At 45.6% G+C, this 23,661-nt stretch overlaps 1 protein-coding gene across 5 annotated transcripts in view; it reads right to left on the bottom strand.

Annotated features, from left to right (window-relative positions):
- Window positions 1–2,642: 2,642 nt before the first annotated feature.
- NTMT2 (N-terminal Xaa-Pro-Lys N-methyltransferase 2) overlaps window positions 2,643–23,661 on the bottom strand; it is a 50,135-nt gene continuing 29,116 nt past the window's right edge. For 4 of the 5 annotated variants that reach the window (XR_012776514.1, XR_012776516.1, XR_012776517.1 and 1 more), the window contains 3 exons: window positions 10,193–10,377; window positions 6,638–6,698; window positions 2,643–3,357 (listed from right to left, as the gene is read on the bottom strand). The gene's annotated coding sequence lies outside the window, so the exon portion shown is untranslated. The remainder of the gene's footprint in view (window positions 3,358–6,637; window positions 6,699–10,192; window positions 10,378–23,661) is intronic. The other variant, XR_012776515.1, reaches the window with a different exon arrangement.

The raw sequence follows: 23,661 nt of genomic DNA, 5'->3' as shown, positions 1-23,661 counted from the left end.
GGGAAGACGAATAACCTCACTTTTACCAGACACCAGGAGGTAGACATAGGAAAGCTGGCTTCATCGATTTCATAGACCCACTTGCTTTTATAGCTCTGCTTCAGTGCAAAGGGGAGGCTGAGTTTCAAAACTTAACCAAATTAGTAGGTGCAGATTGGCCTCTCGTATCATTCTTATTCCGACCCTAAGCTCATCAGGGCAGGAGTCAGAGCTTCCTATGAGTCTGCCAAGAGTTACCTGAGTCACACAGACATGGGGATGGGTCCCCTTCTGGGCTGCCCTCCTGGCAGCAACCCCAGAGTGGTCCGGGAGCAGATGCACAAGCCCAAGGAGCAACTCTCCGCTCAGGGCAGCTCTCGGTGCTGGGAGCCAGCAGTCCCCGGACCTTAGTCCTGCCCAGGGGTCTACACTGCTTTCCAAGGCGATGTCACTGACTCAGTGCAAGCCTGATGAACTAAACCCAATAAAAGGCAGAGACACCATGTGAGCAGGAGCTGGTCATGCCTGGTTTTTCGGTTTGAGGGATCTTTCTGATTAGGCTTGGTTTCCATTTCTGCTGGAATTGATATCTAGGGTAGAAATCAGTTTCTTTAGAGTTCTTCTTTTTCCTCCCCCATTCCCCAAATGCCTGTCTGCTCTGCCATCAAACTCACGGCACCAAAGGCAGGCAGATTTCCTTCCACCTTCCAACCCAGTGGACTGATTTCGTAAGACCTGAATGTGCCATGGATCCCAGCTGTCCGTCAGCCACCCTGAGATTCATCCCCATCGGCATGCCAAGCCAAGCTTCAATGCCAAGGATATGTGAGATAATTCTGGTTTGGGTCATGGTTGGGGAATGAAGACAGCTTCCCCTTTCTGTGCTCATGACAGAAAGGCGCGTACAGCCCAAAAGACGCATACAGCTGCGGTCTGACCTGGTTGCCAGCACAAGGTCTATTAAGGGCAACATTTCACCCTTATGTAAACCCTTTACTCAGAGGATCACAAAGCATTTTGCAAATGCTTGCTTATTAATCCTCACCACGGTCCTGGGAAGAAATAAGAGACACAGGGGAATCACCTCATTTGCTATGGAGAGGGGGCACTTTCTGGGGTGAAACAGAGGCATTTAACAGATGAGAACAGTGCTGCTCAACATAACACACCAGCCAGAAATGAAATGAAAGGAATTAAAATCATGGTGAATGAGGGGAACTTCAGGCAGGAATAGTGTGATTAATCACGCCGAAACCTGGCTAAGACAACGGCGAAAGGCACCATGTGATTTTTATCAGGCTCTGTTAGTGCTCCGTTCGTATGCCGGTGTGACAGGTAATGCAGCATCCCAGGAGAACAGGCTGGGGTGGCAGGATCAGTACTCAGCGTGGGAGGGAAAGGGCTGGGCAAAACTTCCAAAAGCAACAGCGTGATTGGGGTTGTTGGACATGACCCGCTGCTGCCCATCAGGCCTCGGGCAGATGCCTGAGGGCAGCACCTCTACTGATTCACTGGCTGTGAAGTTCTCGCTTCTTGTGACTGCAGGGACGTGTGGCGCTCAGCCCATAACCCATGACACCATTGTCACCTGCTGTTTGTGTCACACAAACACCTACCCCTTGCACTGAGGTGCTCTTTGCCATTCCCACTGCTGAATTTGTGTTGTTTCAGGCAGACAAGACAAAGGCATGCCTGGTCTTTACCTGCAGCTTTATTTACTCGTGTAATCTCTGCACCTTGGACTGCCTACCTCTCTTCAAATCTACCATTCCTTTAGAAGGGTCCTCAGCTCAGCCATACCCTCCAGTAAGCTGCACTTGCAGCTAATTTGCACAAAATCAGAGGCAGGCACAGCTACATAATCCTTACTACTGGTGAGTCTCAAGGTGGTTTTCAAATAACCCAGAAACTATACTCGTCAAAGTGGGATTATCTGAAAAGCAAACTCTACGCAGTTGCAAGATGTACACTGCCTGGTCCCCAAAACAGAAACATCCCAGATCACAATACTGGCAAGGAAGAAAAGGTCAGTTAGAGCTAGTTTTCACTTCAAGATTTTGTGAGATACGGATTTGCCGATCCTTCCATTCTAACAACTCATTTCAGAGCAGAGTGTACAAGACTGAAGGATACTAACAGGGACTGGGCACACTGTGTAAACACGTATCATTTTGCAGATGCTACCTAATCAGCTCTAGAGGATGGCAGGAGGTGGAGGATGAGATTGTATAACTTGAATAAAGCAAGAGCTCACAGTCTTTTTTTCTGGGCACTGATAGCTCTAGTAATTATCAGTGCCAGCTCTGCCAGCCCTGTGCCTCCGTCCAGGCCACATACCACTCTAAGGTGGCTTTTGTATCCTCATTGCAATGAAGTATTTTATCCCACTAGGGTTTATTATTCTTTTATAGACTGAAGGGCTTCAGCCTAATCTTTCAACAAACAAAAGGAATCTTTCAACATTTCAATGCTGTTGTAATTGGCTCCAAAAATAGCACCCTCAGAGCCACATTTCTTAAACTTCTCAAGTCCAAGGATTAACCTTTTTTCAGAAAAAAAAATAATAATCCAAAGACCAACTTGTATATTTTTCATATATGAAATCAAATAAACAAAAGACTAAAATTTGAAAGTTGATCTATAGTAGCTTTTATTTTCTCCCATTTTGTTTGCGTGCTTGCTTCTGTGGCTGTTGGAGGGGAGGAGAGAGGGTTTACTATTGTTTCATGAGCCACCACTGGATGTTTTATAGACAACCAAAGGCCCGTGGATCACAGTCTGAGAAACACTGCTTTAGAGATAAATAGGCTCGTTACAGGAGGCCCTTGCTCTCTGCTCTGCTTTATGGCTCATGCTGCAGCAGACTGCCACGTTTTGCCTTTAACTCCTTTATGTTGCCCACCGAAGGGCACTGGTTGTCTCCCCGGGGGACCAGGTGCTCTGCACTGCTCAGTTCATGCTGTCCTGTCCTTGCAATTACTGTGCATTCAGTTTATACTCCTGGATCCATGCCGTGCTCCATGTACTCCACCCAGGTCAGCTCCATGGCAAAGTACCATTGCCCAAGGGATGCAGAAAAATGCCAGCTTGTTCTGTATCTTAAAAAAGACAGTACGTGTCCTCTTGGAGAGGATGAGTTGTCTCCATTGCTCCTCTGTTATTGTAAGCAGCTTTTCCTGCCAGGAAAGCTGGCCTCAGTGCAGCCCTCTCTACGACCCCCACAGCTCTCTCCAAATTTTGCAAGCAGACACCTTGGCACCTCCAGTTGCCTTCGGACTCTGTTAGTGTTGGCTGGCTGGGACTGATAGCTTCCATCTTCTTTCTCCTTGTTTCATTAACTGTCACATCGGGGGTTTTGATCTTCCCTGGAACCAAGCCCTGCCAAAAGATTTACTCTACTGCAGTGCTCCGTTTCACATAATTGCCAGCGAAAGCTGTGCAGTTGGTAACGACCAAGGTAAGGAAACACACTAGATGCACTCAGGATATGGCATTCACATATTGTATTTTCATAAAGGTATAGCAATGGAAACATTCCCTATTTTGATTGTCCCAAAGCCACAGGAAAAAGGGAATTAAGGGAATTGATATGTCTGGGATAGATGCCAGCTCTGATTTACTCACATTTTTACCCTGATCTGAAATACTTTGGTCAGAGATGGAAAACTTTTATAGAAGACATGAACCAAATCAGGCCCTGCAAGTGCTGGTATCCAGCTAAGAGCTATCTCAGCTGGCACAGTCCGAGAAACATAAAAACAAAGGAACTGCGAATCAAATGGGCAACAGCAGCTCTGTAAGAAATTTCTTCTCTTCCTAGAGGGTTTGGACATTCCAGCGTCACCACGGCTAATACCCGCATTTGCAGTCTGTCTTCTGACCACAAAGTGCCTAAGGTACCAGAACACCAGTGAGTTAGGATGTAGGGGTTGGCTTGGCTCCTGGAAAGAGGATGTGCTTTATCATCAAATCCCAGCATGATTTGGTACGAGAGGCACAGAGCGGTCAAGGCAGAGTGGTGAGCCCAAAACAGGGTTGCCTTTGGAAGCAGTATAAAAAGAAAATATCCTTGCTAACATAACCTCGCCTTCTAGTTTAACCTCCATGTTCCCTCAGAGAGTGCAAACATGCCTGCACATATTTTAGGCACAGCAACCAACTTAGGAAGACTCAGATGTAGCATAAGTCCAATTAAAGCAAAATGGAATGAAAGTCCCAAATTATTTCAATGTGTCAGAGTAAGGAGTTTACAAATCCACTGGTTATTGCAAAGTTGTTCTGGGAAAAATAATTTCTGTATAGATTCCATCCCACTTCACTGAACTCCATGGGAGTTTTGCTATCAGCTTCAATGGGAGAAGGACCAACATGTATAAGCAAGCTTTAGCCATGAATTAATTAATTGTGCTTCAGGCCAAATGCATCTGCTCTTATGCCCCAATCCTACAATGAATTTTCTAGAGAAAGATCTCTGTCCCTGCAGTGGTGTCCACTGAACTCACACCAGCAAGGTCTAACTGCAAGATCCCATCTGACTGTCCAGAAACCTGTAAGAACATATATGCATTAATCTTGCTGAGACTAATGAGTTCAATCAAAAGCAGAGTTTGATGAAAATATCTCATTACATATCAAGCTGGAGGGTAGATCAAAGCTTTTTTTTTAGCTCACTAATAAAACAAAACAGAAATAGCACTGCAGAGGAAGTAGCTTGCTTGTTTGTGATGGCTCCCTTCTTTGGGAAGGTGAGTACAGAAACCACAAAATTATTACTGCTAAAATAACCAAAGCAAAACACAAAATTAGGCAAATCTTTAATGCAGGATATCATCCATAATTCTTTCCCTCATTAAAATTCCCAAACACCAGACAGCATGGATGAAGTGTTCTGCCCACATCACTCACCTCCAACCTCTGTTCAGAACAAGGGAAAATAGTGAAGGTCCTTTCTTGATTTATGAAGCACGGGGGTTTTTTTAATGTATTTGAATATTTAACAGGACCCCCAAATTCTGGTAGCATAAACTAGATTTACACCAACCCCAGAGATGTGTCCATGGTTCCTCTAAGGTTGTGCTCTGCAGTTGAGCTCTCTGCTCTCTAAGGCTTTCTAAGAGTTACCAAAGGGCAGATACTGGCTTGTTTTTTTTTAAACTTTCTAGAAAGCCATTTGCTCCCTTAAATGTAATTTATGTCATTCAGCTAGAAAGTTTGTTTTCAGTACAAAATACTTTTTAATCACCTCTGTTAAGTCTTTCTACTTCATCTCATCTGGTTCATATGGAAATTGCAAGTCTTCCAGAACTGCAAATTCTGTTTCCCAGCCAATGTTAGGAAAACTGATTTTTTCCACTACTTTCTGAGATAGTATTTGCATATAAATACTGTTCGGATCTCAGAAAATATATTTGAAATTGTTCTTATTATTCATTATATTGGAGACCTTCCATGTTTCCACAAGCAGCCGTTTTATTTTTTCTCCCTTTCCACGTAAGCAAAAAAAGACCTCCCGATGGCTTCTTCATTAATCCTTAGCTCCTTTTTACATGCAGTTTTTCTTCACCAGAATTCTTGTTATATTTAAAAAATCAAAGAGAAAATAATAAAAATTGGCACCTTTTTGGCCAAAACCACACTTCCCACCCTTGACGTATAGATGGCTGGCGAGGTTATAAAAGTTTGAAGTTGGTCTGGAGAACCAACTATTCTTAAAAACTCCCTATTCAAAGTTGAACAATAAAAGTGTAAGTGCTCCAAAAGACATAAAGAAGGTTGACAGGGATCTTTGCCATTGTTTGGGAACCTCTGCGTTAAGGAAGAGAAAGAGCATGGAGTTGTGTGTCTTTTCTATGCGTGACAAGCTACAATGAGCTGAACAAAAAGTGACAGATTTCCTTGCCAGGGTGAACATCTCGCGTTAATGACAGGTAAAGGAGACCTACTGTTCGAGTCAGCCAGAACCAGTAAGGCTGCCCTCTGCTACATACTATGCATTTCACAAGGACTCACTAATGGTACTGCTTATGCATTCACTGAATTTCCTGGGCTTGTTGCTGGTGCTTTTTTCCACCTCTCCTTTCTCTCTGCTGTCTCTCTCTCCCATTTTGGGGCTCCACCTCACTGCTGTGTACACACTTAGGATAGCACTTTCAGGTGTGAAATGAGGCTGAAACACAGGAAAGGACAACACTATCCATTAGGCAGTACAACACTAGGACATGACTACAGATGGATAACAGAACTGTTAATGCAAGTGACGTGCAAGCCTCTGCTTCCAAGTCTTGTGAAGAACCATCCTTCACCTGTACTTGGGAGGAGGACCCAGAAGGGGAGGTGCAGTTGGAGCAATCTGTTTAGCCTGGGCAGGGAGGAAAACAGGAATATTCTTGCTCTCCCCTATACGGATCACTTTTGAAAATCCCACTTGTTCTGAACACTGTCCCAGGCAAGGAGCAGGCAGAACACAGCACCAGATGAGAGCCACATGCTGAGACCAAGTGGTGAAAATCTTTTCTGTGTCTCTGCATCTCTCCTGCAGGGCACCTGAATACCAGAGATTCGTGAGCGTTTGCAAAGGATTTACTTTCTCAGCATGATCATTCTTGAGATTAGCATAGAAACTTAACAAAAACATAAATTTCAGCTGTCCCCTTGTTACCTCCTGATGCACCTTGGGATTCTTCAGGATCTTCTCAGTTGTTGACAAAGAAGTTCTTCTCCTTTAAAAGAGCAGACAAATATGGTTTGTTACTGTCTTCACCAGGTTGTGAGATATAAAGGACTCTTGAGAAGATCATCCCCTCTATCCCTATAAAGCAGCTACAGCACTAGCCAAGAGCCTGTGTCTTTTCATCTGCTTCATTAGCTACACTTTGGAAATTTTCAGGGCTTGTGCAGCTGGGAGATGGCTAAAACAGTGCTAAGAAGGGCCATGGGTCTCTGGGTTTTGCAGCCGCAGCACCCATGGAAAGAAGACCTGACGTAGATGCTGGCAGTCATGGGTGAACCTTCTTTCAGAGGAAATGGAGATGTGCTGGGAACCTCCCAAAAGAGCAAAAGAATGCTTCCAGACAGTCAGTCAGGTGGAGCAGCCTGCTGGCTCCATCAACCTGACGGACTTGGCAGCCTCTCCTGCTCCAGCTGGCCAGGATCCTGGAGTCTGCAAAGCCGAAGGCAGACTTACTGAATTATTGGGAGAAAACAGATAGCTGCATAAGCTTATACACAGTGATACACACACATACACATATATATGTATACCCACGCACATACATTTATACACATCATGGAGAAGCAGCACCTCCTTTAGTAAGCTTGCAGGATATATGAACTCCTAGCAGAACTTAAACCCTTATGCCTTATCCTATAATGACTAAGTTGGTCTCTGTGTTGGGCATGTTAACTCTGCAGGAGAGTTCTGACACCTTCCTGGAAGAGATTTAAAGATGTATTTTTATTAGCTTTTGTAGAAGAAACACTGACTAAAAGCTTCTATCTGAAGCTTGCCCAACAGCCTCACATTCCCTAGGTTCCTCTAAGTCTGAGTCCTCAAAGTCTTTCTGTAGCAGAGGCCAAATCCCACTTCCAGTCCAGTCTGGGTGCCAGGCTTGCTTGCTAGGCTCTCGACTTCTTCAGCCCAGAGCAGAGTTCCTGCTTACGTCAGCAGTAGTTGGCCAAGAGAAAAAGAGAACAATACAGCCTTTATAGATTAACAGTATTTCAATTTATTATAAATTATGCAGTATGTAACATGGCTCAGAGGAGTAATTTGTCATTCTTTGGGACCCTGGATTTTTCTATCCTTTCCTTCTCTTCCTTCTCCACCTTCCCCTTTTCACTTCTCCTCCCTTCCACTTCTATCTTGTTACCTCCTTTTCTCTCTCCTTTCTGCATTTCCTCCCTTCCAACAGATCCCACTATTGCTCTGATGGCTCCACTCCAATCCCTACCTCTATATTATCTACTAAAATCACTGACAATGGAACATCTAAGTGGAGATGTATTCCAGTGTCCTGGAAAGGGATGCATAGAGCAAAGAGAGCAGGACTTGAGGGGCAGAAGGACTGGGATATGCAAAAAGAATTATGGGCAGGAAAGGCCTGGGGTACAGGCCTTTTGAGGCCACACCTCGAATACTGTGTTCAGTTTTGGGCCCCTCACTACAAGAGGGACATTGAGGTGCTGGAGTGTGTCCAAAGAAGAGCAAGGAAGCTGGTGAAGGGTCTGGAGCAGAAGTCTGATGAGGAGCAGCTGAGGGAACTGGGGTTGTTTAGCCTGGAGAAAAGGAGGCTGAGGGGAGACCTTATCGCTCTCTACAACTGCCTGAAAGGAGGTTGTAGAGAGGTGGGGGTCGGTCTCTTCTCCCAAGTAACAAGCGATAGGACGAGAGGAAATGGCCTCAAGTTGCGCTGGGGCGGTTTAGATTGGATATTAGGAAAAATGTCTTTACTGAAAGGATTGTCAAGCATTGGAACAGGCTGCCCAGGGAAGTGGTTGAGTCACCATCCCTGGAGGTATTTAAAAGACGTGTAGATGTGGTGCTTAGGGACATGGTTTAGTGGTGGACTTGGCAGTGCTAGGTTAATGGTTGGACTTGAAAATCTTAAGGGTCTTTTCCAACCTAAATGATTCTATGATTCTGATTCTACACATGCATTGGTGCAGGCAAAGGAGAGAGCTCACCCCCAGCACTGGCTGAAAGAATTCTCTACAGCATTTCTGCCTGGAACTGTCAGTCCAAGAAAAATTATATTTCATAGTCAGAAGGAGAAAAATAAATAGCAAAGTGTTTCATCTTTGGAGTGCTGGATATTTGATCCTATCTGGAATGAGTGTGTGTGTACATGTGTGCATACGTCACTGTTGTTATTTTATTACAGAGTACTGTTAGGAAACTTCCCTTCCCATTTTGCATAGATCTTTCTTTTCAGACATGTGGTCACCGGTTTAGGGAATATTTACTGTTAAATGCCTCAGTTTTTGCAGACCCAACTTTTCTTGGTTCCATTTTCAGGACTACTCGGCATAACCAGAGCCTTTGCCACAGACGTCCCAGACACTGCTCTTAAAAAAATTATCCTGACCGAAATTGGTGCTTTGGCCTGCGTGGACTGCTAAACATCATCACAAAGCAGCAATTAGGCTGTAAGTTACTTAAAATCTTTGCCTCTTCAAACCTTAATATTTAGGTCACATGGACGAGTGTAGTTACGGACAAAAAACCAGCACTTGCAGGTTGTCATATTTGTTCAAACTCATCTTTGGTTCTCTTCTGAAAGCCAGCCTCCCAGCTGACATTTGATGTGCTGCTCGCCTTACCTGGATGCCTGCTCAAGGAAGGAGAAATCCCTTCTCCACAGCAAGTACAGGCCTTGCTCAGTTCACTCCAGAACTTGAGCCTCCAACACTCAGGAGTCAAACAACTCCAGCTCTGAAAAGGCCCAAGTTCCCTGTAGACTGGCCATCTGCAACACCAAGGAGCTGCCTCTCCCAAGCCAGGACCCAGAAGATGCTGTGTAACCTAACAGGACTCAACTGACCCAGCTACATTCCTGTCTAGCTACCACAAGGTAGCTCTTGTCAAGTTCTTGTCCTGTCAAGGTCACCTGACAAACAACAACTCCCTTGAGCTCATCCCTTCTGTTCTTGTGATCAATATCAGCCCCACATTCCCCTTTGCTCTTTCCCAGTCACCCAGGACAATAGTTCTACACCCCTCATTATGCATAAGGACATGCTTCCAGGTCCCAGAGGAAAGCACAAACACACACGGACTTCTTAGAATTCAAGGTATTCTACAAAGCATGGAAAACCTTCAGGACAGTCAGAAAAGATAACAACAGACAAGATGAAACCCACAGTCTGCATTCCCAGGGTCCCGAGTGCACCAAAAAGCTCTGCAGCCTCTCCCCTTTCCTTGGGGTTTGGCCACCTGTGCTACAGGCCAGCTCTGATACAGTGCAACTGCAAGCTGGGATCAGACTGTTCCGAAAAACAATGTGAAATAACTGTGAGAAGCCTCTACAGGGTCCTTCCCCACTTCATGTGGGAGCTGCCTTTAAACTCGGGCCCTTACCCTTGGTCTTTGCCTCAGCTACCTTGTAGGTCTGCCTGTGCTCATACTTGTTCATCCTGATGCTGGATGTGGGGGGAGAGGTGTTCCCTGTCGCCCCTGGAAGCAATCCGATCCAGGAGCTGGTGCCCAGGCACTTACCCTTCTTGCTGGACACCAGGACGGGCAATTTAAGCAGTCACACTGGTCCCCATCACAAGTGGGTGATGATCTTGTCCTTCAGGCCATCTTCTCAGATTGGAATTGACCCCGGGCAAAACTCTTCATGACACAAGCCACCTTATGTCTTCTCCAGGACAGGAGCAAGCCGAAGATCAGACCACTGCCTTTTACAAGACGAACACAGGCAACCAAGTCTAAGTAAAATCACAGGGAACTTAATTTCACCCTCATTCTCGCTAAAATCACTGGGTTCTTTGTGCCAACATTAAATTTGGACATCGTGTTTCCTTTCTTTACAATTTTCTGTTCAGCATATAGTGATATGAGAGCACAGAAACCCATTATGAGGATTGGAGATAGGGAAAGCCCTTCTGGATCATCTGTTTCAGAGCAGGTCTCTATCTATCCCCCGGTTTTCACTTGCTGGAAAGTTACCCAGCCATATGTTTGCAATTAAAGTCTCAGTTCCTCACAGGCTCATGGCAAATAGTCTGCTTCACCTGGGTCACATCTCTAAAGGGAATTCCTCCAGACTGGATTTGCAGGACATATTCGGTGGCAGCTCTGACATAGGTATTAGCCATAATGGAATCCATGTCAATTATGAGTTCATCCATTCATTTTTCTATCCAGGCCTCCCACTCAAATTTCAGAGATCTCCTTCTAAAATGCAATTTGACCCATTTTGGAATGGAGAGAGTTCCTTAGTCACTCCATTTGAGACCAATTAGGCTGTTTGATTTGGGATCCTTTATCCCTCAGCGCTCTTAGCCTGTCTGTTCCAATAAATGTTGCAAAAAATCCCAGTGTCTGAAATCCCTGCATGCTTCGTGGACCCTATTTCCTACCCAGTAACTGCACTCCCTTTACTCCCTTCACCAACCTGAGTCAGTCACAGACTCTGGGGTTCCTTTGTGCGTACCAGCTCCACCTCCTTGAACTGCCCTTCAACTCTGTGCCTGCAGAGGCCATGAGGATGAGGAGGCGTGATTGACTGGTAATGCTTTCTCCTGGCTTAAGAGCTCGAAGCAATCTCTTTTGCGGCTAACCCACAATGCGAACATGCTCTCAGAGTTCACTTTTAATCGACCTCACTGATTTACTTGAAATATTGATCAAATCATAACTGCTTCCTTTCCAACCTCTGATGGACTGTCCAGTCAGCCCATGAGTTTGGGGAGAATTCCAGCTTTCAAACCAAGGAGCAATCACAGATTTGCAGTGATTATTGGAGCTTGAGGTTTTTGTTTTATGTGTCATTTCCAGATGTTTCCAGCCCTTCACGTCCCTGTAGAACAAGTCAATGGTGTGAATTCACGGCTGATAATGGAAACAAGGTCGCAGGTTGTGAGAAGACATCTACCTACTTTAATTCAACACTCTTTAGAAGTCCTCCACGTGTTCCAAACCAGAATAGCCTGCAAGGTTTGTAAAATCAGGGTGCGCCCACAGTACAGAAATAATTTAAACCTAATATAATGTAAACCTTTGATTAAGGAATGAGCCTGAGCACATATTTAACTGTCATCACAAAGAAGATGGCTTTCCTCATTAGGGGGCCAGATGAATTGTTACAGTAAGTCCAAGATCCGTTAGAGGAGAAGGGCTGGAATCGGCTCTTCCCCCCTGAGCCTCCAGGAACGACCCTGAACTTTCGGTGAGGGAGGTTTGTTGCAGAATCCAAAACTGAACCTGACTCTGAAGTTGGCTGCTCGCCCCCTCTTCCATGCAGCAGACCTAGCCCAGCTGAAGGCCTCCACAGCTTTCTGCTACACAGGGAGTTCAAAACCCAGATCTGGATTTTGCAGCCTGGGATCATCTCTGACTTTCCCAGCTTCAGAACCGCAATTCCATTTGCTTTACGTCACTTGCCTGTTTGCTTTGGGGGAAGAAAAAATATTTTAAAAAACCCCAACCAGTAACAATCCAAATGACAGCAACACTGTCCCAGCAACATTCCTCCTTGCAGAGCAAGGAAGAAGACAATTAAGCCCAGCAGTACCCACATCCTTAGCCCTTTGGGCCTCACAGCATTTTCTCCCTCTTTCCTCTGTCTTTGTTTTGGGGTTTTTATTTCAATTTTTATCACTTTGGCTTGTGCTGCCTGAGAGGCAGGGGACCTCGGTGGTGTCCTTGAAGTGTTTATTCAAGATTGGAGCACACCCAAGAGGTGGTTTTCAAGGCCCCTGCAAGCCTCTGAAACCCCACACTGCGTGCATGTTTTGCAGAGGGGGATGGCTGCAGCTGGCTGTGCAGAATTTGCCCTTGGGGACAGGTTTGCCTGCCAGTGACGGAGAGGTGCTGGGAGTAAAGCACGTCATCTTCATCATCCTCCTTTGTCGGCCCCGCTCGGGTATTTGGCCATCAAGAAGTCGTTGCGCTGCAAAAGCTAGTCTCTGTCCCTATTCTGGATGATCTCCAGGCTCCCAGCAGCGCACAGGAACAGTGCTCCTTAGGTTTCCTGAGCCTACAGCGCTGCCTCTTTCGGGGGCCCTCCCTGCACATCCTGAACCCAGGAGCTCTGATACCACTCCACAGAAACCAGACCTCCAGGCCTGTGTGTCTTGCTCTTGTGTATCAAAGCACACATATCCCCACCCCTGCAGCCTTGTACGAGCTCTAAGTTATGGATCATCCCTTCAGTGACACATGACAGTCAAAGCCCGTGACTTGCAAGCTTTGCAAAATTTTTTAGCACTGTTACTTTTTATGGTAGGTTGCATAAAACTTATAGATAGATCCAAAGAAAGCAATACAGTGTTCAGCACATCCCCATCCTCCTTGCCATCACCATTCTTGTACAACCTCTTGAACTTGGGTCAAGGCCTGTGGACTATCCAGTGTTGTCCTCCTATGCAGGACTTCTCCACACCAGGGACGCTATCCTGCAAGCAGCTTCATCCTGCTTTTCTCCATTTTTAACCTTGATGGTTCTTCACTGAATACCCTCTGTTTCCTTCCTAAAGCCTTCTCCTCTTTCTCTTCATTGCCGCCTGCCTTCCTCTTCTTTCTGGTCCTCCATCTCATGAGTTTTTTCCATGATTTTGAATTCCTATGCTCTTCCAGAATGGATAGAAACATTTTATATTGGTGATAATATAATATTTTGAAAATAAACTTCTCATAGTCAAACTACATTGATAGATATTTTCACTTTGACACTGATTTTCTGAAACATTAAAAAAATATAATCAAATACATTTCATATTGGAAAATATGAAATTTCAAAACACTCAAAAACTATGGAAACCGAACTTTCTTGCATTATAAAAGTTTCATTTTGGGAGAGACTGGGTTTTCTTTGCTTTTCTTTTCTCAGAAAAAATACTCAAAACAGGTACTTTTTAACGTTTGCACAAAAAATAACATGCCTTGTTTAAAAATCTTCTAATGAAAAATGTCCAGTAGGTCCTGGAGCTGGGTTCATTCCATGGTCACAATCCCTATTGATGGTGGTGAGGTTAGTTACGCTTGGTAAGAGATACAATGAAGAACTAACAAACATCCTTGCTGTTCTGCGCTTGTCCCAGCTTTCCTCCGCTGCAGACACCCCCCTGCGCTCTGATCTCTTGGTAGGAGGGAACGCAGTATTTGTTATTGGTTTCGCACCGACCATGGAGCCTCATTTCTTACGCAGCCTCCCAGGACAATCCCGGGTTCTTATGTGCAAATGAAATATGGCTCTGTTGGTGCATGCTGACGGGCCCTCTCCATGGGCAGCTTGCAAGGAAACTCACCCGTGGCATTCTGGCACCATTCTGAGCCCATTACCTCTGCTCCTGCTGCTTCTGCTTCCTCTGGCATTTTCAATGTTACCATGGAATGAGGAGTGAGCCCCAGAAGAGGCACATACCTAGAAACACGGCACTTGTCCCACTGCTGCTAATAACTACTGACACTTGGTTTTCCACACCTCACATAGGTGAATTAAGCTTGCTTTGTTGTGCAGAAGAGCTCAAGCCCAACCATCAGAGTGAATGGAAACTGAATTCTGGTGATGTTTGGATCCGAGGCTGGAGCTGCATCTTTGATACCGCAGCTTAAACCCGTCTGCACAAACAATCTTGGCTCTCTTCCCACTGCAGTCTTCTATGCTGCCAAACCTCAGTATTGAATCAGGAGGCAGGCACAAAAAGGAAGAGAAGAAAGAAAAAGAGAGAAAAGAACAAGAAATGTGACATGTTTTTACTGCTTTTCTAGGTTTTGTTAGGCTTTCAGGTGCAGTTGTCTCATTGTGCCAGAAATTTTTCTGCAATCAGAAGGGCTAGGAATATAATCTTGAAAAACAGAAAACCTGAGAGGTTTGAATAATCACACACTACCAATGACTAGTGCCTCATGAATAGCCCCAAACCTGATAATGCATCTCTAGTTAGCAACATCAGGATCTGTAACATTTCCCCATCACATCAGTGAAAAATGTTTCCTGTTTGCAGAGCAAACTTGCATCCCTGAGGTAAGAAGCACATCGTAACACAAGGGTTGTGAAACATTTGTCAGCAACCTCTCTTTTAAATAGAAATCAGCATATTGCAGCGAAGGCCACAACCATCTTGCGGAAAAACAAAGTGATTAATGACACTAAGATGTAATAATTAAAAAATACTCATTGAAGGGGATTGCGAGCTGTTCTTGACTTGGGTAGGGTATTGCCTAGTTGGATTGAAAATCTCTGGGATGTTCTTTAGGGATGCAGCAATGTACAGGGGGGTCCTGGCCTTTGAATGAGGCTCTATGACTCTATTGTAACAACGAAACATCACAGAAGTAATCACATCTCAGCAAGAGCTCCAGTCTTCTGGCCAGAAACATTAAAAATCCTGAGCACTGAGGGTCAAATTTCCACAGTCAGCTTGCATCAGCCTGACTCTGCTCCCACTGCAAAATCAGTCACTGGCGGTAGGAAGAACAGCCTGTGCTTCTGAAAATCCCCTCTCGGATTTATTTCAGACTGCTATAAAATGCTTCTTCAACTCGTACATCAGCCTAAACATCCATTCTTCAGAAATGGCTTTGTTCTCCATTCAAACTTTGCTTCCCAGCCATCACAGACACAGGAGCAAAGTGGTCTTTGGTCATCCCAGCCAAGAGTTTGGCTCAGAGCAGATCCCTTACTCCACCATGAGGCTCAAGCAATGTCAGCTAATGCACCATGCCTGAGTTCCTGATCTCACTTGCTGGTGCAAGTCATTGGGAGTCCACTGCTTTCCTGGGGGCCAGGATTTCACACATTGTATTTAAGCTACCACTGTGTTCAAAGGCCATTCCTCTCAATGTCGGGACTAAAGCCGGCCTAAAGAAGCCATGAGTGGTGCTAAGGAAACTCAGAAATCTCAGCCTTTGCAAAACTAGCGGAGGAATTTTCCCTTAGTAACAAAGACCTTAGCATCTTTTGTTTTGGAAAGTATGAAAATGTTTCCATATAAATTTTTCCAAAATGCAGCCCTCAGGATTCTCATGTTGCCCTTATGCTGAGAAATCCCTCTGCTCGCCCCAGAAAAATCAAAAAAAAGGACGGCCTGTGGAGTGTCTGAAAGATGGCAGCATCCTCAAGCATCCCTAGCCTTGGGGTAGAAAGCTAAGCCTTGTTATCCCTGTTTTGATCCCAGGTTCCCAGGGCTTCTTGCCAGGTTGTTGGGGGTCTGGCATCTCTGGGGGGTTTGTCTGGATTCTGGGGCAACACTCTGGGTGTCTGTGGGCTTCCCGTCCCACAGCAGGATTGAACGCAGCACAGGGGGCCCAAGCCCTGGAAAACAACGCAGCAGGCTGGCAGGAGAGCAGGCTGTGCTCCCGCAGACTCGTGGCTGAGGCTGGGCTCACCAAAACAGAACCACTCTTGAGAAGGATTTCAGCAATGACGAAGGCTGATTTCCTGACAAGAAAAGCTTTCCATTAGAAATGTCCCAGACAGTCCCAACCTGGAGGCAGCATGGTGCTCTGGCGAGGTGGTAAAGTCCTCTGCACAGCCCAGCAGCTACACCATGAAAGCACAAGGCTCAGGAGCCTGCTGCTGGGCAGACTGGGACCCTTTCCAACCAGCTTACTGCCTACCAAAGCCCTGGGGTTAGCTATCGAGTTACTCTGGCTCCCTCCATACCTCTCTGCAGAGATGCTCCCTCCTAGGAAATGAGTCACACCTTACAGAGAAGCTGAGAAACCCTCCGGAGGTGCCTGTCTGTGTGTTGACTCAGAAGGAAGGAGATTGCATGCGTCTGCCAACACTAAACGTCTTAACCAGGGGCTGTGTCAGGGCAGTGGGCTCACGCTGTGCCGACCCCAGGTGAGCATAGGGTGCCCGGCCCATCCAGCCCACAGCGTAACAGCTTTTTCCCCCTCCAGCTTTTTCATACCTCCCCGTTTGCCTGCACCTCAGCATGTGCTCCCGCATAAACAGCACGGACGGCGGGTGGGTCCCCCGATTACGAACAGGGCCAGACTCGCAGTTTGAGCTCATCACAGATGGCCTCCACGCTCTCCTAATAAAAAGAAGAGCACGTGGGCGGCAGCCACCACGTAGGAAAAGGGGAGTTTGCTTCACAAAACCCATAGCCATCCAATAACAAAAAATGACAGGCCAGGAATCCCTCCAGGCATCTCGGGTGGGTTTTTAATGCAACATTTGGGCAGAATCTTTGTTCCAGGTTTTGCTTTGAGTTGATTTCTTAAGCACATACACATCCAAGCCTGGGCCTCCAGCCCCCCGGCTTGTGCAAGAGCTCTTTTGTATGTAAAGTCCTAATGTCCATGTTGCAGAGCTCTTCTGCACTGTACGGTGGGCTCTGCACAATGCCTGGCAGAAAGAAATGGTACAAAATCTGTTGATAGATCATCTGTGGAAGGCCTGAACACCAGCCAAGACAGATAAAAATAAAAGAGATTAAAATAGTTGTGTGTGTGTGTGTGTGTGTGTGTGTGTTTTATGAAGGGAACATTTATATTTTTAAACTAGGAGTAATTGTATTCTGTATCTGAAATGGCATCTGAAAGTGATTTAGTGGAACAATGTGGTTTCTGATTGGTGCTTGAACTAGTTCCAGAACATTTTTTATAATAAGCATCATAAAGATCCCAATTATCTGATCCTTTTTCCTAACACGGTCAGAGAGGATGTTTCCAAAGAAACGGCTTTTGGGTTCGTTTTTTTTCTTTTGTGGCGCTGATCCTGCAATCATTTACATACACGCTTAATCATGTGAGTAGCCCCAGAGAAGTGAACCAAGGCAGCCCTCAGCAGCAAAGCTAATCGGAGGGTAAACTACTAATGTTCAGATTTGCTAATCAGGGCGATCCATTGACTTTCAGGGAAAGGTCTGCTTGTTATTCCGAGAGCTGTTCAGGATGCATTTACGATTCAATAAAGGAGGCCCCAGCATTACCAAAATAATTACTTACTCAAACAAGCCTGTAAAACTCAAGGACTGCCCCAAATAAAAGGAGGCTTCCCCTCCTCCAGTTTAATAACATAAATCTAGTGAAATGCATCTTGCTGCCATAAAATCAGTTCTACATGCCTTAGAAACCATTGATTTACTAAGTGGGCAGGGAGGTCAGATCCTGCTAGGGATTCAGAGGGCTGAACATATGGAGAAGAGTTTTAAATCTGAAAGTTTTGTCCACCCACAGAAATGGAAAGCAGTTCGTATCTTACCCTGTAACTTCACTCTCCAAAATAAGACACTTAAAAGCAACAGGCAATGCTACAGATTAAAATGGAGCCATTTTGATGTTCACTCAGTAAAGCAGATAAGTAACGACCCTAAAACCCACTGTCTGTCCCAGGGGGGGATTGTCCCCGCCTGCAACACTGGCTTTACATTGGCAGCATCCCCCTTGCGCTGGGACTCTGCAGGAGGGCTGGCTGTCACATCCTGGGCATTGCCTTTCCCAAGCAGCCCTCACCAGGCTGCAGGCACAACTCCAGCACCGTGCAGCACACCAGACCTCCTGCCATGAGCACTGCAGGGCAAGGCCAGGCATGGATCAGGATGGCAGCAGTTACGTACGGCAGCAGGCTGGTAGGAGCAGCAACAGGGCCTGCTACAGGACAGATGACTTCTTCCTGACAGAGACAAGAGTCTCTGCCTTCTTAGAAACATCTCTTCCACTTTTCAGCCTGCAAAAAAGCCCTTCTTTCCTAAACTAAGTGGCTTTGGCTAGGTCCTTCCTGCCATACACCACAACAGGGGAACCACAGGTCATCCTGGACACCAGGTGTCTGTTCTCCTTTCAAGCACTGTCTCAATTTCCCTCTGTTTTGACCAACACAGGGTTTACTGTGCTGCAGAGGACAGTTGGTTGCCACCCCAATACCCAGACGTGGTAATTAAGAACCTGCAGAGGTTCTTGTGTTAAAAAGGGCTTGTGTGTGACATCACCCTCAGGGTCCTCTTTCTCCACCTTGTTCTTGTCCGGAAGAAGGAAACTCTCCTCTATATAGCAAAGAAGGGATATCCAAGAAGAGAGCAAGGGAAACTGCCAGGTAGTTGTCCTTGTTCGGACTAGCTATAGTTATGGGAAGGTGTGAGGGATTAAGCAACCTGCTTAGCCTCACGCAGCAGGGCAGCCAGGGCTCCAGCAGTGGGTTTGCATTTGTAGTCAAGAGGAATAGGAAAACAGCTTTAAAAAATGCCAGCTGACTGCTTGTGTGTATGAGCTGATGGAGACCAGAAACCATTCCTCGCAACACTGTTCCACACTCTCTGCAAACTCACACTGAAGCCTACTGTGGTTTTGCAGTACTTCGCTATCCCGCACCCACCTCACCTATAAAGTGTTGTCAGACCAATCCTGGAAGGTGCTCAACCCATGTAGCCCCCAGCACTATGCAAGGGTAATTAGCCCGAGTGTTTGGGTGGACCTGGAAGTGTCACCTAACTGCAGCAGCCACCTCGCTATCAGGCTGCCCCTGGTCGCTTGGATCATGTTCTGATGATGTGTGAACACAGAGGTGGCCAAAAATAAATAATAGAAGACGCCTTACACCCCTGAGCACTGAGGCTCTCATGCCAAGAAATATTCTCTCTTCTTGCTGCCTCTTTTTGTGGTGGTTTTTCTGAGACTGAAAATGCTCCTCCACTGCAGAAGATGCAAAAAAATTCCTGCTGACCTCAGCATTGAGTTTCATCTTTTTGAAGCTTTGTTGCGCCTCTAAGATAATTTATGAGGTGTCAGGATTTTCCGACCACAAATGTCTTGGACGAAAATCGTTTTTACACTACAGATGCCATGAAAGAGAAGCAATTTCAGTGTGTTTTTTCTACAGCACTGTCTGTGTCCACAATGAAGCACGGGTTCAGAGCTCCTGGAGATTATTTGTGTAAGAGTTGTCCGGGCCAGCGCTCCACTGAGACTCAGGCTGGGTCTGATTCCCCACCTTTGCCTCATTGCCCTGATCTTCTCTGTTGGGAGGGGAACTCCCATTTCCTGGTGCTGTGCCACGAAAACATGAGCTTGCCAAGTTATTCTCTGTATGTGTGTATGTGTGCGTATGTGTCGAACAAGCCAGAAGTACCAGAAGTAAAAAGATCCATTAACAAACCACATTTTGCAACATCCACAAGGATCCCCAGATTTCTCGTCTGTGGATTTCTCTTCCCCATGCTTAAGATTTTCGAGGCGAAAAAGGAAACCATCAAAAAACCCCAAGAAGCCAGCTTAGCCGCCTCTAATCCAGTATGCACCTCAGTCTCCATGAAAGTGTTCTTGGGACGACAGCAGTATTTCCCTTGGCTGGGATGCCCAGCCTCCTGGCTCCTCCGGAGCTGCAGAGCTGTAGACATTCCGCTGAGTAGTTTGCAACCCTGCCTGCCAGGAAAACCCAATGTCTCCATGGAGAAATCTCAGCGGAGGAGTTTGATACTCAATCAGGGATGGAAAAGAAGGGAGTTTATGCCTCCTTGACACCAATCCCTTCCCTAAAAAAAATTTAAAAGCAAGAGGAAAAAAAAGAAAAGTGATCATATTCTTACAGACATGGGCCCAGACACCCCAGTAGTATTGGTGTACGGTGTTATCGTTTTGTGTTAGGATGGGCCCAAGTCACGGAGGCTCGGGCCAAATGTCTCTTTAGGTCAGTGGGACTCTATCGACTTTGGATCAGGCCTAATGTTTGGATCTGGAGCTGAACTTCCAAAAGTCTGGGCATGCTTGCATCTTCTGGTGAGGGGGGCTTGGTTTGGCCTCGCTTTGAGATAGGAACCAGCTGCAAATGTAGGCCTCCAAACATGTTCTAGGAAAGAGGTTATAAAAGAGCCCCTTCTTGCTCAACACATTTATTCCCTGTGGGCCAGATTCCGACATCTTCATTAACACTGAGCAGAACCTCACTCCAAGAGCAGTTACATTGATTTGAATGGGGCTATTCAAGGAGTCAGCAAGTACCTAATGTCAGCAAGGGTAGCACTAACTAAGGGTCACATCTGTTTGCTTCATTGACATAAATGAGCTTTTTCTCCTTCCTGCTATTAGCACACACTGCTGCAGAAAAAGCACATTGGGTTCCCTTCTTCCTGGCATTTCTTCATCAAAATGCTGGTTGCAGATTCTTCCTTACTGGTAACGTGGTGAGAAGCAAAAAGAGGAGGAGCTCAGCTTATAGCTCTGACAGCTAGAAAAATCCTCCTGTGATAAAAGGAAGCTGTGATGAGAAGGTCAGAGGTCCTTCCTGAGCATTGCTCTAATCACCTTTTGTCTGCTTTCCCTCCCAGACTGAAAAATAGTGCCTGCATATGAAGGCAGAAGAAGGACGCTACTGCCTACCTACACCTTTTTGTAGCCATCCCTTCCTAGAGGTCTTTCTCCTGTAAGCCACAGTCATACTTAGTCACTTTAAATACCAAGTCTGCTGTTTTGGATCACTTTGACAGAACCAGGTAAGGGACCACTCCTGTGATTGCTGATAGAAGCAACTAGCCTTCCAGCATAGTGCCTGCGATGGGCAGGACGTATCAGCCTCATGAATTGCCTGTCTTGCTACCCTGAGTTCTGAGAGATCTCTGAAAACTAGCTTTGAACTGGGCACTTAAGACTATTAGACAGCTGAATGAATCCCAGATTTAGACAATTAGGTGTACCTGATTCACACCACTTGGAAGTTGTGCTCCTAACTCACATTCATGCTTTTGAAAACCTCATTCACAACACCCAACACCTGCACATTTTATTTTCTTCCTTCTAGGACAGTGAACAGCCCTTGGCCCTACCTGTTTCAGAGTTGACTAACTGCAGAAGAGCAAAGCAAAGCAAAATTCATCCCCTCTGGATTCTCATACCATTTTCTCCATAACCACATCAGGTCACCTCCCAGTCATGTAACTAAGGTTTGTCACAGGTAGATTTTCTTTTCCTTCTCCTTTCTCCAGGGAGGTAAGGGTATTTACTCTGTGATGTTAATATCATAACTATTTGCATTAAGCTTCCTAAGAAACAAGGCGGCTTAAACAGAGTGGCTGTGTCTGTAAGGACAGGCCAGCCAGTGTTAGAGTCTCTTTCCAGTTATGAAGAATGCTAAATGTGCAGCTCCCACAGTCTAGCATTTGCAGAATAAACGCACATGATTTTGCTAGCGTCAGCAATGATCTGGTACCTGATAGCTGTGCGCGGTGCTGCAGTGAGCCCAAGCAATCCATGTTCTCCTTACTGAAAAGGAGGGAAAAAGTCTCCACACTTGTGATAGTCGGCTTTCCTCATCACTTCCAGCAGTTAGCATGATTTTTTAACTCATTTTGTATAAAACTCCTTCTTTCCTGCCGTTTTATCTTGGACTTATTCTACACAGTGTTCTCAGATATTACAAACAGGTATCCAAGAGTCTGCTGCTTTTCCAGCAGGCACTTCAGGATTTTATGTGGGCAGCAAATTCTCCGTTTCCCTGGTCTCCCTCAGAAAACTAACTCGACAGTGTAACAAGAGTAAGTGATAGACTGTTGTTTGTCAAGAAGGACCTTCTGCGAGAGGTTAAGAAGAGGATAACCTCTGCTCTTTTAGGTTCTATCCTGAATGGACAGATAAGCAGAAAACAGTTGCCAGTCCATGGAAGTACAAGGTCTGAAAGGGAACAGCTGAGTTCTGGAAAACTGCTGGCAGCAAAACTGGGATTATTGGTCATTTATAGGCTGGGAGGAACATAGTGGCAGGACACGGAAGTTGGTGAAATAGTTTGTTTGCATACATTTCACATGCAGGAGTGATTTTTACATGAGCAAAATATCCTCAGGAGATGGTTCCTGCTTAAGATTTGAGATCTGTCCCCACTTTAGAGGATGTGGAGGGATGGGATTCTGGTGTTAAGTCCTGGCCTGATGCTCCCAGAGCCCAAAGGCTTTGCAACGCGAGTTTGAAGTGAGCTGGAGACTAATATATGTAAACACAGGGAGTACTGAAGCACTTTGTGGAGACGGAGAGCAGGTTAAGCTGTTTTGTAAGATACAGCTAATGAAAGACCATTGTTGCCCTGAGGAGAAAGGAAGGGAATTGTATTATTTATGTATTACAAATGCAGCCACTAAGGCATAAACAAAGCAACTTGCACAAAACCAGACAAAGGAGGTTGCCGCAGAGTCAGCAGTTTCAACTCAGGTTTCCTGTGTCCCAAACTAGCACTTTAATCATCTTCCTTCTCTGTGAGAGAGAAACGAGTATCAGAGAACAGAGTGAGTCTCCACATTTTTCTAGCCCAAGACAGAACTGTGTCCATTGTTGGGACTAGCCCCCTAGGAGGAATTATTTCTATTCAATTTGTGTGTGTCACAGCCAGATAATGCACTGGGTGGTATTTCCCTCTCTTCCCCCAATCTTTCTCTTTTATGACCACATGACTTCACCCCCTCGTGTGAGTGACAGTACCCATTAGACTAGACTCTGATGCAAAACAGCTGTGTGGAGAGAAGGGGAGGAAGGGAGTGGGGAACAGCAATTTAGAAAACAATTAAGAACATCAATTCCAATTCATTTGCTTGGCCAGGATAAGTAATTTCTAAGAGGTAACTTGATCTGTAGCGGACCGAGATTAAAGGCGAACTCCATTATCTCTAGTTTACAGTCTAGAGGAATTTGTTTTAACTGGTTACCAAGGAGGCTGCATGAAAAAAAAAGAACCTTTGCCTAAAAATGTCTAAAAAATCCTCCTGATTTCTTCTTTTAAAGGGCACGCATGGATTTATTAACTCTCTCAGAGTATGGTTGCATTGCACTGCAGGAGGAACAGTTCAGCTTTTGAAAACAGAATCCCTGCCTGCAAGAGCTTAGAGATGCATTTTATCAAAACCAATTATGCCAGTTTTAAACTGCTGTTAAGATTTTGGTGTAAAGATAGACTAGAAACATGGGACATGGGGTTCAGAACCAGATTCAGCATTCTGCAGAGGAAGCAGCAGGGTCTGGAGGAGAACACAGTGAGCTGAGCACCAGGCAGCCCCAAGTTTTCTCCTTCTGGCTTTGACACTGCTGCA

Source organism: Mycteria americana, chromosome 7 (genome assembly GCF_035582795.1).
Source record: "Mycteria americana isolate JAX WOST 10 ecotype Jacksonville Zoo and Gardens chromosome 7, USCA_MyAme_1.0, whole genome shotgun sequence".
Lineage (NCBI taxonomy): Eukaryota > Metazoa > Chordata > Aves > Ciconiiformes > Ciconiidae > Mycteria > Mycteria americana.
The sequence above is the reverse complement of the archived record's forward strand: the minus strand, read 5'-3'. Positions and strand labels throughout refer to the sequence as shown.